Raw genomic sequence first — 15248 nt, 5'->3', positions numbered from 1 at the left:
AGGAGAAAAAAAATATTTCTCGATGTTCCCCCTAATAAGGGAAATAGTGCTGGAAATTGGGAAAACTGTCACTCAGGAAGTGTTTGGAGGAGAAGTTTTAAATCTTCTGTTTTGGCAAAGAATCAGTTCAAACTATTCAACAGTTGATTTTGAAATAAATGGTAAAGCTGATCTAGGATCTCCAACATATCATTTAGCTTGTTTCCGTCAGAAAAAAATAAAGGTTACGTTGGCCACAATTTTTAAAATAACTTGCAATTTTAGAACTTAATAATAGAACTAAACATGGAACATGGTAATATTCATGGAGAGGAATATTAAATTAGAATCGTAGATTATGAATGTAATGTTTTTCATATTATTTTATGCCACATTGGTTCAAATGTTTAATCTCATGTCAAATTGAATTTAGTGATTTTGCAATATTTTGTATTTTGGATGCACATCACAAAAATGCTAGTCAAAATTATAGGGTAGTTGGGTTTCTGCAATATTTGTCTCTATCTGTGGTTGAAAATTATTCTAAGAATTGATTTGAACATCACACTAAGCAATATTATAACACAACAGAAAAGCCGGTGCATGACATTAAAATCAAACACTTTAGTTACTCTCATAGGGGTAGCTAGCAATGAATGGTTCCATCTATTGCTTGCTAACTATATTACACAAACCATGAATTCTGACTTATAAGTTTGGCTTGTTCAAACAAGAATTTTAATTACACAATGAACACAGTGAAAAATATATTAACCATGATGTACTGTTTTTTTTCACCTCCCAGACCCTTGATTCTGATTTGAACCAGTTGATCTTGCCTGAAGATTCTGTAGTCTTTGGACCTTCCTAAAACATATTAAGGAGAATCAACCTAGAAACTTTTCTGAAGAATAGATCATATTGCTGGATTCTTTCCTGAAAACACTGAATTGGATTTTATAGCAAGGAGCCTAAACTCCCCTTTGAACTGGCATATTGACTTAACCTAATATGATTTGCTTCAGTAGAAATGGCTGAAGATGCAATGTGAGGTCATTCATCAATCACACAGTGCAAGGATATAATCTTGAACCCTGTTTCTTTCAGTTTCATCTAAAGGCTAAAGATGGCTTTGAGACCACATTGTGATTAAACAGCTTACATAAATTTGGGCTTTTACTGGAATAAAGATCTGTGATATTGCCCAAGGTTCTGCAGACCTCACTTTTTACCTTAGTTCTCATTATACTAAAAAGGTAAAGGTTTCCCTTGACATTAAGTCCAGTCGTGTCCGACTCTAGGGGACGGTGCTCATCTCCGTTTCAAAGCCGAACAGCCGGCGTTTGTCCGTAGACAGTTCCGTGGTCATGTGGCCGGCATGACTACACGGAACGCCGTTACCTGCCTGCCGAAGCGGTACCGATTAATCTACTCACATTGGCATGTTTTCGAAGTGCTAGGTTGGCAGGAGCTGGGACTAGCAACGGGAGCTCACCACGTCACGCGGATTCGAACCGCCGACCTTCCGATCGGCAAGCTCAGCAGCTCAGCAGTTTAACCCGCAGTGCCACTGCATCCCTTTCTCATTATACTACTTGCTTGAAAATATTTGTTACCATCTATAGTTTTCCAATTGCTTCCAGTCACTTCCAATACTCTGAGTCAATCATATGTATACTCACTTGGTATAGGACAGCTTGTGATTGACTGAGCATAGTATATGTGCACATTAATGAAAACTGAATTTAATGGCTTCCTATAAAAGAAAAGTGATTGGGCCTATTTCAATTATGAGCCCTTTTATATTCTGCCTTACAAGCAAAGAACATAGCAATGGAACTTAAGATAATTTGATTTGTCCACTGACAAACAGCAGAGGAGTGACATCATTCTTGAAGTGCTAGGTACTGTGTTTGTCACATTGTCACATTTTGTCACATAAAGAGCTGAGATGTGAGAAAATTGTTTTGTTAGTTTATTGATGATTGTAGAATCTGTTTTGTTGAATCACTCTTTCTTAAAACACTTTGGAATGTTTTAAAACTTAATTCCTTTTCTACCTTCCACCCAAAATAAGACATGTAGGACTCTCATATTTACGCTACGATATGGAGATGAAAGGGGAATCTCCAAAGAATCTAAAATTACAGAGTAATTCTTTTAAATATATCTCTGTATTTTCATGCCTGTACCATTCGGACACCATAAAAATTACTTAGATATTACACAATAACACACAGAGGCTTTTGCAGATTGCAGTTACTGAACATGCACTTACACATGAGTGTTCGATATAACTTATGAAAGAAAGCATGCACATGAAGAATTTATGTGAAGGAATGAAATATTCAATGATTTTATGTTTGTTTTCTGGAACTAAAATAGTTCCTTCTTGTTTAAAGTATGCCCTGAAAAGAAGGACCACTAATGTAGCCTAGGGATTTAATCTTTAAACAAACTCAAAAGTTGAATTTAGAAAATTCTTAAATAAAGAAGAATAGAAATTAATCTAGGACTTCTGCTTAATCCAAATATTGTCAGAGGAATTGAAAGTATTGTCCAATAAAGAAACAAAAACTGGAAAATAGAATTAGAGATGCAACTGAGCAAGATGGTGAGAAAAATTTCAGGAACCTAGAAATGAAATTACAGGTAATCCGTGCTTAATGGTAATGGGGACCAGAATTTGCATCGCTAAGCAATGCAATTGTAAAGTGCAATGTCACATGACTGCATCACTTAGTGATGGCAATCCTGGCAGTCCCCACTGCTGTTGTTAAGAGAGGTTTGTGGGTTGTTAAATGAGGACCTTGTCGCAACTTCCTGCCGGCTTCGGACAAAGTCAATGGGGAAGCCAGCAGGAAGTCACAAGACCGGGCGGCTCACAAGGAGGCTGGTGGGTGGGTAAGTGGCTGGTGTAGTGCAGCGTGAGCATGGTCGGGTGGGAGGTGGCTGCTCCTGGGTGTGGGACAGTGCGAAGGTGGCTCATGCTCCTGGGAGAAAAGCAGCAGGAGTGGGAGTGACTTACTTGTGACCTTTCCTGCCAGTTGCCCCATTGACTTTGTGGGAAGTGGACAGGGAAGGTTGCAAATGGTGATCATGTGATGTGGGACATCATAACTGCAAGCTGGTTGCCAAGCACCCAAATTGCTATCACCTAACTCCAGGGGCACTGGGACAGTGAGAGCTTTGAGGATGGGTCATAAGTACCACTTGTTCAGCTCCACTGTAACTTTGAATGGTCTCTGAATGGGTGGTTGTTAACCGAGTACTACCTGTAAAGCACTGTTGCATTAAAAAAGTCACATTGGAGAACTGCAGTGGATTGAGACCAGAAACCAAGAGAAATGGAATCTTCTGCACTGAAAAGTGTTGGTGTAACTGGATGGACTACCCCTATTACATTTTATCTGCTCTTTGTTTGGGGGGGAGGAGGGGTTTACTTTGAGGCAACTTCTGAATTACTGTTTAGCTTGTTTATCTTTAAATAGAAGTAAAAATAATAGAATCAAAAAACGTGTGAGTTGGAAGGACCATAGAGGTTATGTGCAGGAACCATTTAACCATCCATGAGAAATGGTCATCCTATCCCCATTACTCTAGCAAAGGAAATTCCATCATTATTCTAGGCAGATTGTTCCACTGCTTAACATTTTCCTGCATCAGGAAATGCCTCTAATATTCAGTCTGAAACTCCTTGTTTTTAATTTCATCCCATGGTCACTGTCCTGAATTTCAGTTAAGAATTTGAAATTCCTTATCTGTTCTTTCTTGCAAGTGACAACCTCTACATACTGGCATCTATAGAACAGAGTAGTGGGGATCCAAAAAGGCAAGGCAGAGGTTGTGAAAGCATGATAGAAGCACCACCTCTTCTTGATGTATATGCAACATCATGTATGTACAAAAGGGTGGGGTGGGGTGGCTTGATTATGCTACCAGGATTTCCATCATGCCTTTTTTGCCCCCCTTCCCCACTTGCAGGCACCCCTGTTTGTAGCCCATTATCTTACTTCCCTGTGCAAACTACACATGCATCAGTCCTTTAACAGTAACTGAGAGGTTAGTTTTCAGATCCCTTATCATCCTGCTGTTATATAGCTATAACAGCTATATGTGCTGTAGCTTATTTTCCCTTTGAAAGTGTGGGATGCAGAATTGGGATACAATATTCCAAGTGTGGTCCAGCTAATGCAAAGTGTGAAGAAACTACTTAGACCTTAATAATCCTCATTATTACCTTAAACCAGTGTTTTTCAAACTTGGCAACTTTAAGAGGTGTGGACTTCAACAGAATTCCCCAGCCAGCATATTTATTTATTTATTTCTCTACTGCCCATCTCATTTTATGACGACTCTGGGCAGTTTACAGACAATAAAAAATAAAAAATAATATAACTAAATCAATGCAGTATAAATATAAATATATAAATGTAAGTATAATATAAAACTGCAAAATAAAATTCAAGATTAGCTTTCACAAGTCATTTATCTCTCCTGTTTTCAGAATATAAACTTAACAAGTTTATATTCTGTTACTTACTTTCTAAAACAAATATAATTATTAGTTTTAGAAAGTAAATAACAAAAAAAGAATAGCCCACTTAAAATACTTTTTAGTTCACAATCATTCGTTCTGTGTTTTATTTTGCTATTTTGTATTACAAAAGTAGGTTGGCTTTATAGCTGAGAGAAAAAAATCTGTCTTGCCTCATTACTAAAGCTCGTGGAGGCAGAAATTCAGTGGAACAATCTTCATCAATTCAAATTCAGCTTAATGCTTCAGATGGACAACTGAAGAACTCAACCTTCTGCCCTCAAACTATGTTGGACTTCAAATCCCATGATGCCACCAGCAATAATCATGCAGGTTGGGGAGCTGAAATATCCAAAGGGCATCAAGCTAGGGTGCCTGTTTTAAATAGTATCTACTGGAGCTTTCTTCAAGGACAGCTCCACAAAGAGCAAGTTCAAGTAGTCAGTTCTTATAAATGCAGAGGCAGAAGGGTTCGTTTGCATGATCCTTTATTTCTAGGAGCAGTAGATATCTCAGAGTTAAAAGGCACCCTTTGCCACTTTCACTGCATGCCAAGGAGCAAAACTATGGTGCTCAGGACAAAATGAGACTTCATGAGGCAGCAATTACTACTCTACCAATACTGACACAGGACAATTCACATTTTCAGAGGCATTTTAAATCTACCTCCAACTTGTCTGGATTATTTATCAGTTAATAAGTTCCCATCCACTTAATCATCACTACAGATACTGGTTCGTGGAGAAGACTACTGCTCCTGGCTGTTTAGATAATGAAATACATTTGCATCGCTATGCTACTTAAAAAGATGTCTCTTCATTGAGCCATGCAATTTCTGTTCCAATAATCAAAAGAATTAAAAATCTGGACAGACCAGTTTTTAATATCACGAATTTTTATGTGCATAGAGTTTAAAATCAGATGGCCTGATTTTCTATTCAGACACACTATAAATTACTTCAGAAAAGCAACATATATCGATAAGACATAGTGTAGGCTTCCCCAGGAGGATGTCTTCTAGATGTGTTCAGGTTACAGCTCCCAGAATGGCAACAATTCTACTTCTTTTTTGGTTGGGGAAGGCTGATATAGGTTGCTGCTGATTCTGATCAAGCCTGATAGCATCATATTATATCATCTAGAATCTACAAATAAATTTCTCAGTGCTTCAGGTACCTAATAAATAAACTCAGAACAATTTATGATCAATCGTTTGTAACCAAAATTGGTATATATCTCTTACTGACTGATTGATTTGATCTGATTTGATTTCTATTCCATCTTTTGTACATGTCCAATAAATCATATTCAAATGTATATTGGAATACAAAGGCATGCAAATTTATCTAATCCAGATAAACCTATCAATAGCAAATTGATTGATAAATTAATTGGCTTACCAAGAAATAACATTTTTTTCTTTAGTAATTTCACTAATAGCCAGTCATGATGGAATAGTCATTTTAGAATAGAATATCTTTGGCCAAAAACAATATTTGAAGTAGCCAATAGGTATCATTTATTCAATGGATCCCAGATAAATATTCTGTAATTCTCTTCTAATAATGTTATGTTATCTTTCAGTCTAAATAAGGTCATCTAATTAAAGAGGTCACACATGCCTTTTATATCAATGTATTACATTTAGACAGAGCAGTATTTCAGCCTGGATATTTACAGTTCCGATTGATTGATTGATTGATTGATTGATTGATTGATTATGTGTCATTACTTGTCTTAGCAACTGGACAGATAGACTCCTCCTCCTCCTCCTTCTCTACTTTTGCAGTATTATAGACTTGGTCTTTACACAATGTGTCCAAAATATGATATTTGAGTCTGGTCATTTGTGCCTCAAGTGAGAACTCTGGATGGCTTTGTTCTAAGATCCACTTGCTTGTTTCCTTGACTATCCACAGTACTCTCTGGCATCTTCTCCAGCACCAAAGTTCAAAACCATCAGTAGTGTTTCTATCATGCTTCTTCAAACTCCAAATTCTCTTCTATAGAGGATCACAGGGAAAACCATTGTCTTTCCAATTCTGATCTATGTAGGTGTAGACATGTTGTAGGATATGAATATCTGTCCAAGTCCTTCACTGCTCCCCTACCAAGTGCTTGCTGTTTATTCGTTTAGTCACTTCTGACCCTTCATGACTTCATGGACCAGCCCATGCCAGAGCTTCCTGTCGGTCGTCAACACCCCCAGCTCCCCCAGGGATGAGTCCATCACCTCTAGAATATCGTCCATCCATCTTGCCCTTGGTCGGCCCCTCTTCCTTTTGCCTTCCACTCTCCCTAGCATCAGCATCTTCTCCAGGGTGTCCTGTCTTCTCATTATGTGGCCAAAGTACTTCGGTTTGGCCTTTAATATCATTCCCTCAAGTGAGCAGTCTGGCTTTATTTCCTGGAGGATGGACTGGTTTGATCTTCTTGCAGTCCAAGGCACTCTCAGAATTTTCCTCCAACACCACAGTTCAAAAGCATCGATCTTCCTTCGCTCAGCCTTCCTTATGGTCCAGCTCTCGCAGCCATATGTTACTACGGGGAACACCATTGCTTTAACTATGCGGACCTTTGTTGTCAGCGTGATGTCTCTGCTCTTAACTATTTTATCAAGATTTGTCATTGCTCTTCTCCCAAGGATTAAGCGTCTTCTGATTTCCTGGCTGCAGTCAGCATCTGCAGTAATCTTTGCACCTAGAAATACAAAGTCTTTCACTGCTTCTATATTTTCTCCCTCTATTTGCCAGTTATCAATCAAGCTGGTTGCCATAATCTTGGTTTTTTTGAGGTTTAGCTGCAAGCCAGCTTTTGCACTTTCTTCTTTCACCTTGATCATAAGGCTCCTCAGTTCCTCTTCGCTTTCAGCCATCAAAGTGGTATCATCTGCATATCTGAGATTGTTAATGTTTCCTCCAGCGATTTTAACTCCAGCCTTGGATTCCTCAAGCTCAGCATGTCGCATGATGTGTTCTGCATACAAGTTGAATAGGTAGGGTGAGAGTATACAGCCCTGCCATACTCCTTTCCCAATCTTAAACCAGTCCATTGTTCCGTGGTCTGTTCTTACTGTTGCTACTTGGTCGTTATACAGATTCTTCAGGAGGCATACAAGATGACTTGGTATCCCCATACCACTAAGAACTTGCCATAATTTGTTATGGTCCACACAGTCAAAGGCTTTAGAATAGTCAATAAAACAGAAATAGATGTTTTTCTGAAACTCCCTGGCTTTTTCCATTATCCAGCGGATATTGGCAATTTGGTCCCTAGTTCCCCTGCCTTTTCTAAAACCAGCTTGTACATCTGGCAATTCTCGCTCCATGTATTGCTGAAGTCTACCTTGCAGGATCTTGAGCATTACCTTACTGGCATGTGAAATGAGTGCCACTGTTCAATAGTTTGAACATTCTTTAGTGTTTCCCTTTGTTGGTATGGGGATATAAGTTGATTTTTTCCAATCTGATGGCCATTCTTGTGTTTTCCAAATTTGCTGGCATATAGCATGCATTACCTTGACAGCATGCCGTCGTCTCCTGCTGCCTTGTTATTAGCAATGCTTCTTAAGGCCCATTCAACCTCACCCTTCAGGATGTCTGGCTCTAGCTCACTGACCACACCGTCAAATCTATCCCCAATATTGTTATCCTTCCTATACAGGTCTTCTGTATATCCTTGCCACCTTTTCTTGATCTCTTCTTCTTCTGTTAGGTCCTTGCCATCTTTGTTTTTGATCATACCCATTTTTGCCGGGAATTTACCTCCAATGTTTCTAAGTTTCTGGAAGAGGTCTCTTGTCCTTCCTATTCTATTGTCTTCTTCCGCTTCTGTGCATTGCTTGTTTAAAAATAATTCCTTATCTCTTCTGGCTAACCTCTGGAATTTTGCATTTAATTGGGCATATCTCCCCCTATCACTGTTGCCTTTTGCTTTCCTTCTTTCTTGGGCTACTTCTAGTGTCTCAGCAGACAGCCATTTTGCCTTCTTGGTTTTCTCTTTCTTTGGGATGTATTTTGTTGCCACCTCCTGAACAATGTTGCGAACTTCTGTCCAGAGTTCTTCCGGGACCCTATCTACTAAGTCCAGTCCCTTAAATCTATTCTTCACCTCCACTGCATATTCCTTAGGAATATTAGTGAGCTCATATCTAGCTGATCTGTGGGTCTTCCCTAATCTCTTTAGTCTGATCCTAAATTGTGCAAGAAGAAGTTCGTGATCTGAACTACAGTCAGCTCCAGGTCTTGTTTTTACCGACTGTATAGATGTCCGCCACCTTTGTCTGCAAAGGATGTAGTCAATCTGATTTCGGTGTTGTCCATCTGGTGAAGTCCACGTATAAAGCCGTCTCTTAGGTTGTTGGAAGAGAGTGTTTGTGATGCAGAGTGAGTTGTCTTGGCAAAATTCTATCAGCCTATGTCCTGCTTTGTTTTGTTCTCCCAAGCCCTGCTTACCTGTAATTCCAGGTGTCATTTGACTGCCCACCTTAGCATTCCAGTCTCCTGTGATGAAAATAACATCTCTTTTAGGCGTGTTGTCCAGTAGGTGCTGGAGATCCTCATAGAACTGCTCTACTTCAGCTTCTTCAGCATCTGTGGTTGGGGAGTATATTTGGATCACTGTGATGTTAGATGGCTTGCCCTGAATTTGAATTGAGATCATTCTGTCGTTTTTTGGATTGTATCCAAGCACTGCTTTAGCCACTTGACTATTAATTATGAAGGCTACTCCATTTCTTCTGTGGTCCTCTTGTCCACAGTAGTAGATCTGGTGGTCATTTGATGTGAAGTGGCCCATTCCAGTCCATTTCAGTTCACTGACGCCCAAAATGTCTATCTTTAATCTTGACATCTCACCAATAACCACATCCAATTTGCCCTGGCTCATAGATCTTACATTCCAGGTTCCAATGGTGTGTTGATCCTTAGAACATCGGATTCGCCGTTCACCACCAGCACTGTCGGCCGCTAGCCGTCCTTTCGGCTTTGAGCTAGCTGCGTCATCACGTCTGGGTCTAGTTGAACTCATCCTCTGTTCCTCCCCAGTAGCATTTTGACCATCTTCCGACCTGAGGGTCTCATCTTCCGATGGTATACTGACATATCTCTGGTTGTACTGATCCATTTAGTTTTCACGGCAAGAATACTGGGGTGGGTTGCCATTACCTTCCCCAGGGATCGCATTTAGTCTGACCTCTCTGTCGTGACCTTCCCATCTTGGGTGGCCCTTCACGGTTTAGCTCATGGCATCATTGAGGTGCTCAAGCTCCAGCACCACGACAAGGTAACGATTCTTTGCTGAAGTACCAAGTGCTAGTCTGTGTCATATTTCTCAACTATTAGTTCCTTTACTGTTAATAGTCAATCCTATCCAGTATCTTCTAATGCTGGTTATGTTAGTTGTCATTATTTTGATCTTCTTCATATTTAATAGTAATCCCCCTTTTTCACTGTGTTCCTTCACTTTCATTATGAGAGCTTCCTGATCATTTGCATTTTGAACTGTCAGTGTTGTCAGCATAGTGTAGGTTATTGATGTTTCTTCCTCAAGTTTTAAAATCAAGTTCATCTTCTTATAGTCCAGCTTCCCTTGATATATATTCTGCATACAGGTTGAATAAATGAGAAATCATACAGCCTTGTCTCAGTCTTTTGCCAACCTGGAGCCAGTCTGTTTTGCCATGTTCCATCTAGACTGTGGCTTTATGTCGTCTGTTCAGGATTTACACAAAAGCAATTAGATATTCTGTGATGCCCATTTCATAAGAATATTCCACAGCTTGACATTATGTACAGCCCTTTGTACAATAAATGAAATACATATTGACTTCTTTTCGGTATTTATTCTTTGGCTTTCTCAATTATCCAGCATGCATCAGCAGTAATGCCTTTTGATCTTCAGCCTTTTCTAAAAGCTGCTTGAACATTTTGCATCTCCCCTTCTAATTTGAATTGGATGATCCTAAGCATTATTTTGCTAGCATGTAAACTTAAGGATATTTTGCAATAGTTTGCTCTCTATCAAATTTCCTTTATTTGGTATTGGTATGTAGACTGACTTCTTCCAACCAGTTGACCATTATGTTGTTCCCCAGATTTGCTGTCATGGTTTAGTTAGAATCTTTACAGATTTTTCTGCTGCTGCTTGCCACATTTCTGCAGCTATTCCATTAATTCCTGTAGCTTTCTGACTTGGTACTGACTGGAGTGCTGATCTAGCTTTATCATTTAGTACCAGAGGTTCTTGTAAAAAGGGAATATCTTCTGAGGTATCTTAGATATTAACACCTCTAGTGTACAGAATTTCAGCATACTCCTTCCATCTTTCTTTGATCTTCTTTGAATCTGTTATTATCTGTCCATTGCTGTTCTTTAACATACCAATTCAAGGTTGGAACCTTGATATTGTAGAAGGCTTTCCTTGTTTTTCCTTGTCTGTTTTTATCTTTGATGCCTTTACAGATGTCATTGTAATGCTGCTTTTTTTGTCTTCTAACAGCTCTCTTAAATTCTTTGTTAAATTCCTTCCTGAGAGCTTTGTCTTTCTTGGCTTTGGCTTCTCTTCTCTTCTTGGCAATTTCCATCATTTGTTCTTGCTCTTTGGCAGTCTCTTTTCACATTCATCATTAACAACTTCTTTGGTTTCTTTCCAGAGTTCTTCTGGTTCCCTATCAATGAGGTTGAGAAATTCCAAGTGATTGCTGATATTTTCTTTGAAAATAGTGGGTATAAGATCAAGATTATATCATGTTCAATTCTAATATAGCATATTAATCAATGCATCATTCTAAGCCTCATCAAATGAAAAAATATATAAATATTTTCAGATACAAAATAAGAAACAAATTCACTACAATAATAAGAATATAGGGAAAGTCAATATGATTTTAGATCTAAAAGCAATATATGGTTCATGAGATAGTTATATAATTCTTTCTAAAAGAGAATTATTGTTTATATGTTAATATAGTCAGACATTAATTTTCAAGGATTTCAAGGAAGACTAAAGGACATACATTGATACAATACATGTTAAATCAGGCCAAGTAATTTGTGTTCTATATATCTATAGTACTTTTAATAAAATTCAAGTTTTTTAGCAATATCTTACATTTATCCATTTATCCATTTATCCATTTATCCATTTATCCATTTATCCATCTATCCATCTATCCATCTATCCATCTATCCATCTATCCATCTATCCATCTATCCATCTATCTATCTATCTATCTATCTATCTATCTATCTATCTATCTATCTATCTATCTATTTATTTGACATAGGGAGTATATTTCATATACCACTCCAGCTCAGTTTCATTTCATTTTATTTTGGAATGAGTACTCAGCTTGAACAAGTATATAATATTTAAATACAATTACAGACTCATTAGCTACCCAATTACTCTTACATCACACTTGGGACTGGCAAAAAAATAAAGGAGCTATTGTTCCCAGAGAGCTGTGTTAATTAGTTTAGTGCTAATTGAGGCTGAGAAAGTATACTGTATGCCTCTCCTAAGAGATTTCAAGCAAAAACCATTATACTTGCAGTGTTGCAGCTTAACTTTTTATATCTTGACATGGAACTTGCACCCTAGGCCATGTTCCAAATTAAGTGATATATTTCTGTTTTCTTGTAAGTAGTTAGTTAATATTTTCTCAGAACTTAGTTCAGCACTCTCTGGCATTAAAGTTCTCCTACAGCCAATAGTCAAATAATGTGCTAAAGTATCCTTTACTCGTATTAAAAGAAGAGCTGATTTAAAAAGCACAATAATATAAGTAATCAGGAATTTCCAGAATATGAGTTGTTAAAGAAACTCAGTCATGTGCAGAAGATACAAAGGACAAATATCATCCCACTCAACTACAGGCATGGTCAAGCAAACAATGAAAATGTACACAGGCTAACTGATGACAAGGAAGAATTGTCTTAATAACATGTGCATTGTAGTGTTTTGCTTGACTGGAGCACATCTCTTTCACCAAAAGGAAAACTGGTGAGGCTGAAAGACTAGTAATTTGATCAAGAAACCAAATATTTCATGAATAGAGAGAAAGGCATCTGTAGGACCATGGCCTTTTGTAGGAACTGTTTACCACACTTCCTAATTCTACAAGCTTTAGTTTAAAAACTGTTCCAAAAATGGCTGCCCTAAAGAGATACTGCCAAACAGTGTATGTCCATTTTAGAAGATTCTGAAAATTTTGCTCTTCAGCCTAATATTAGTAGCCTGACTCCATATGGGTATGTGTCAGTGCTGCTTTGAAAGTCAATAGCCAATTACTCTAAGTCCTTTATTTATTTATTTATTTATTTATTTATTTATTCATTCATTCATTCATTCATTCATTCATTCATTCATTCATTCACTCACTCATTCATTCATTCATTCATTCATTCATTTAATTTATATTTCAGATTTTGTCACTGCCCATCTCCCTCAAGAGAGGGACTCTCTTGGCGTTTAAGAGCTGCTATATAGAACTTTGTACTGGCGGCAGCAGCAGCAGCAGCTTCCAAACAGCCTCACTAATGGGCTTGAAATGTTTCTGCCCTAATGACACCAGCAACCTTTTTTTCCTTCTCTAGTGCTGTTCCTTCCTTTTCCTACATTGGTGGTGATGGAGGAAGTTGCTGATTTTTGCAGATTTTCCTCACCACACCTCTGGGTTCTGAGGACCGGACTGGACTGGGCTCAATGACCCGGGCTGGACTGGATACTGGGGACTGAAGACTTGGAGCAAGGATGAGAACTCAGAGCAAGGCTGGACTCGGCTGGAAGCCCTGGAGGAGGCAGCGATTCGGGTTCACAACCAGATATGTGTGAAACTCCTGAACAAGGTCGAGCACTCAAAGCGCTGCTGGACTGGACTGAAGATTCATTGCGAGACTGGAGGTCGAAGGCACACTGAAGCTGTACAGGAGACCTGGAGCTAAGCAGCAGTCTAGAAACATTGCAAGGCTGCACCAAAGGCTCAGGGTGAGCTTGTGAGCTGGAGGCATGACAAGGCTGGACTGGAGACTCTGAATATGGCTGAAATTTCAAAACAGGGTGAGGAGCATGTCTGGAACGTGCACAAGCTGAATGCGAAGATCTGAAGCTGGACGTGAGACTGAGGTTGCTGGGTTCGGCAAGGAGAAGATCCAGGGTAGCAGCAGAAGCGGGATTCAAGTCCTCTTCCGTGGAGAACACTGGTACTGATTCCTCTTCAGTAACAGATGCTGTCTCCGATGCTGGTAAAGATCTTCTGTGGACGCTGCAGGCTTGTAGGATTGGTTGTCTCCAGCAGCTTGCTCTTTGCATGTCTGCCTTTTATGCTAATCCTTCACACGCCTGGACCCTTCTGCAACCAATTGGGCTGCCTTCTCCTTCGCACACTTTTTTGCCTGTCGTTGGCGTGTGCTGATTGGAGGATTGGAGGATTCAAATCCTCCTCCGAGTCTTGGCCAATCAGTGCCTTTGACTCTTCCCACGCTGTTGACTCATCCCCAGGTTTTGCTTTCCTGGTTTCAACCCAGTAAGTTTCTGTTTGCTCCTCTGACTCAGAAGGAGTTTCGATTTCTGAGTCAGAGGCATGCTGGATTCTTACAGTCTGCTTAGATATCATCACAACTTCTCTGCTGCATGCCACCACTCTGTCTTCTTCTTGCTGCTAGTGTTTTTCTTCATTCAATTTCTCTTCCTTATTCTTCTCCACTCTCACTTTTTTTCCATACTTTTTGCGCGTGTTGTTTCAACCTTCTTCATCACCATCTCCACCTCCTCTGCACTTACAGTTGTCCACTCAACTTTCCTCTCTGGCCCTGGCCATGGATATTAGTGGTTGTCCAGAGTCAGTCACAGAATTGGAATTGGGTGACAGCCATTCTTTGAATCACTCTGTTCTCTCAAACAAAGGGGGGGGGGGAAGGAATTCCTATCCCTATAGCAAAACTGTATCATGCTCCTGTGCAGTGACTTCTTGGGGCTGCCATTGATTGCAACTGGCAATTTAGAATTTAGAATTAATCCCAGTTGATACTCCCCAGTAAGAGCAGGCTGCAGAATATTTTTAGAGCTGAGAGGAAACTGATCAGTAGTTTGTACTATGATAAAAAAAAAATCAAGTAATCAAAGGAAAGATATGAGAACAAAATATTGAGCAAAATTAAATAAAATAGAATACTAGGATCACATTCAACATTCATTTACACAAACTGCATAATGGTATTAAAATTAAGACACCCAGTCCACAGACAACCCCCTGCACTGCATTCCTATGAATCTTTACTTGGATGTCAATAAATACATAAAATAATCTGGATATTTTCTTGGTGTTTGTATTATTTGCTATTCCACATACAGTCCCCTTGAGCAAAAATTGTACAAGGAAAAATAATAATTATTAAAATAGACTGATGGAATCAATACAGCATAAAGTTGATCTGGAGAGTTGCCGAAGTTGATCTGGGAAGTTGCCAAGGAAATCTGGGTGACTATATATTAAAGTCTGAGGAAATGTGAGGACCTGATTGGTCTCAGCATTATTACAAGAACTAAATTAATAATCCTCAGTGGGAATATTGCACAACACTTTGCTTTTCAATCCAGAAGCAAAACTCACTTTTTCAGTTTTATATAGAAGATTTCAGTGAAATGGAAATGTCCGTAATGGTTCTATATCCCATTCAAAAGGTAGCTGTTTTACTTCTCTGTTTCTCTTCAACATGGAGACCTGAGGCTG

General features: G+C 39.0%; 1 protein-coding gene across 4 annotated transcripts in view; it reads left to right on the top strand.

The window, feature by feature from the left end:
* CA8 (carbonic anhydrase 8) overlaps nt 1–1182 on the top strand; it is a 47355-nt gene extending 46173 nt beyond the window's left edge. For all 4 annotated transcript variants that reach the window (XR_010067654.1, XM_063299326.1, XM_063299327.1 and 1 more), the window contains one exon: nt 785–1182. The gene's annotated coding sequence lies outside the window, so the exon portion shown is untranslated. The remainder of the gene's footprint in view (nt 1–784) is intronic.
* The last annotated feature ends 14066 nt before the right edge of the window (nt 1183–15248 follow it).

Source organism: Candoia aspera, chromosome 3 (genome assembly GCF_035149785.1).
Source record: "Candoia aspera isolate rCanAsp1 chromosome 3, rCanAsp1.hap2, whole genome shotgun sequence".
NCBI lineage: Eukaryota > Metazoa > Chordata > Lepidosauria > Squamata > Boidae > Candoia > Candoia aspera.
The sequence above is the reverse complement of the archived record's forward strand: the minus strand, read 5'-3'. Positions and strand labels throughout refer to the sequence as shown.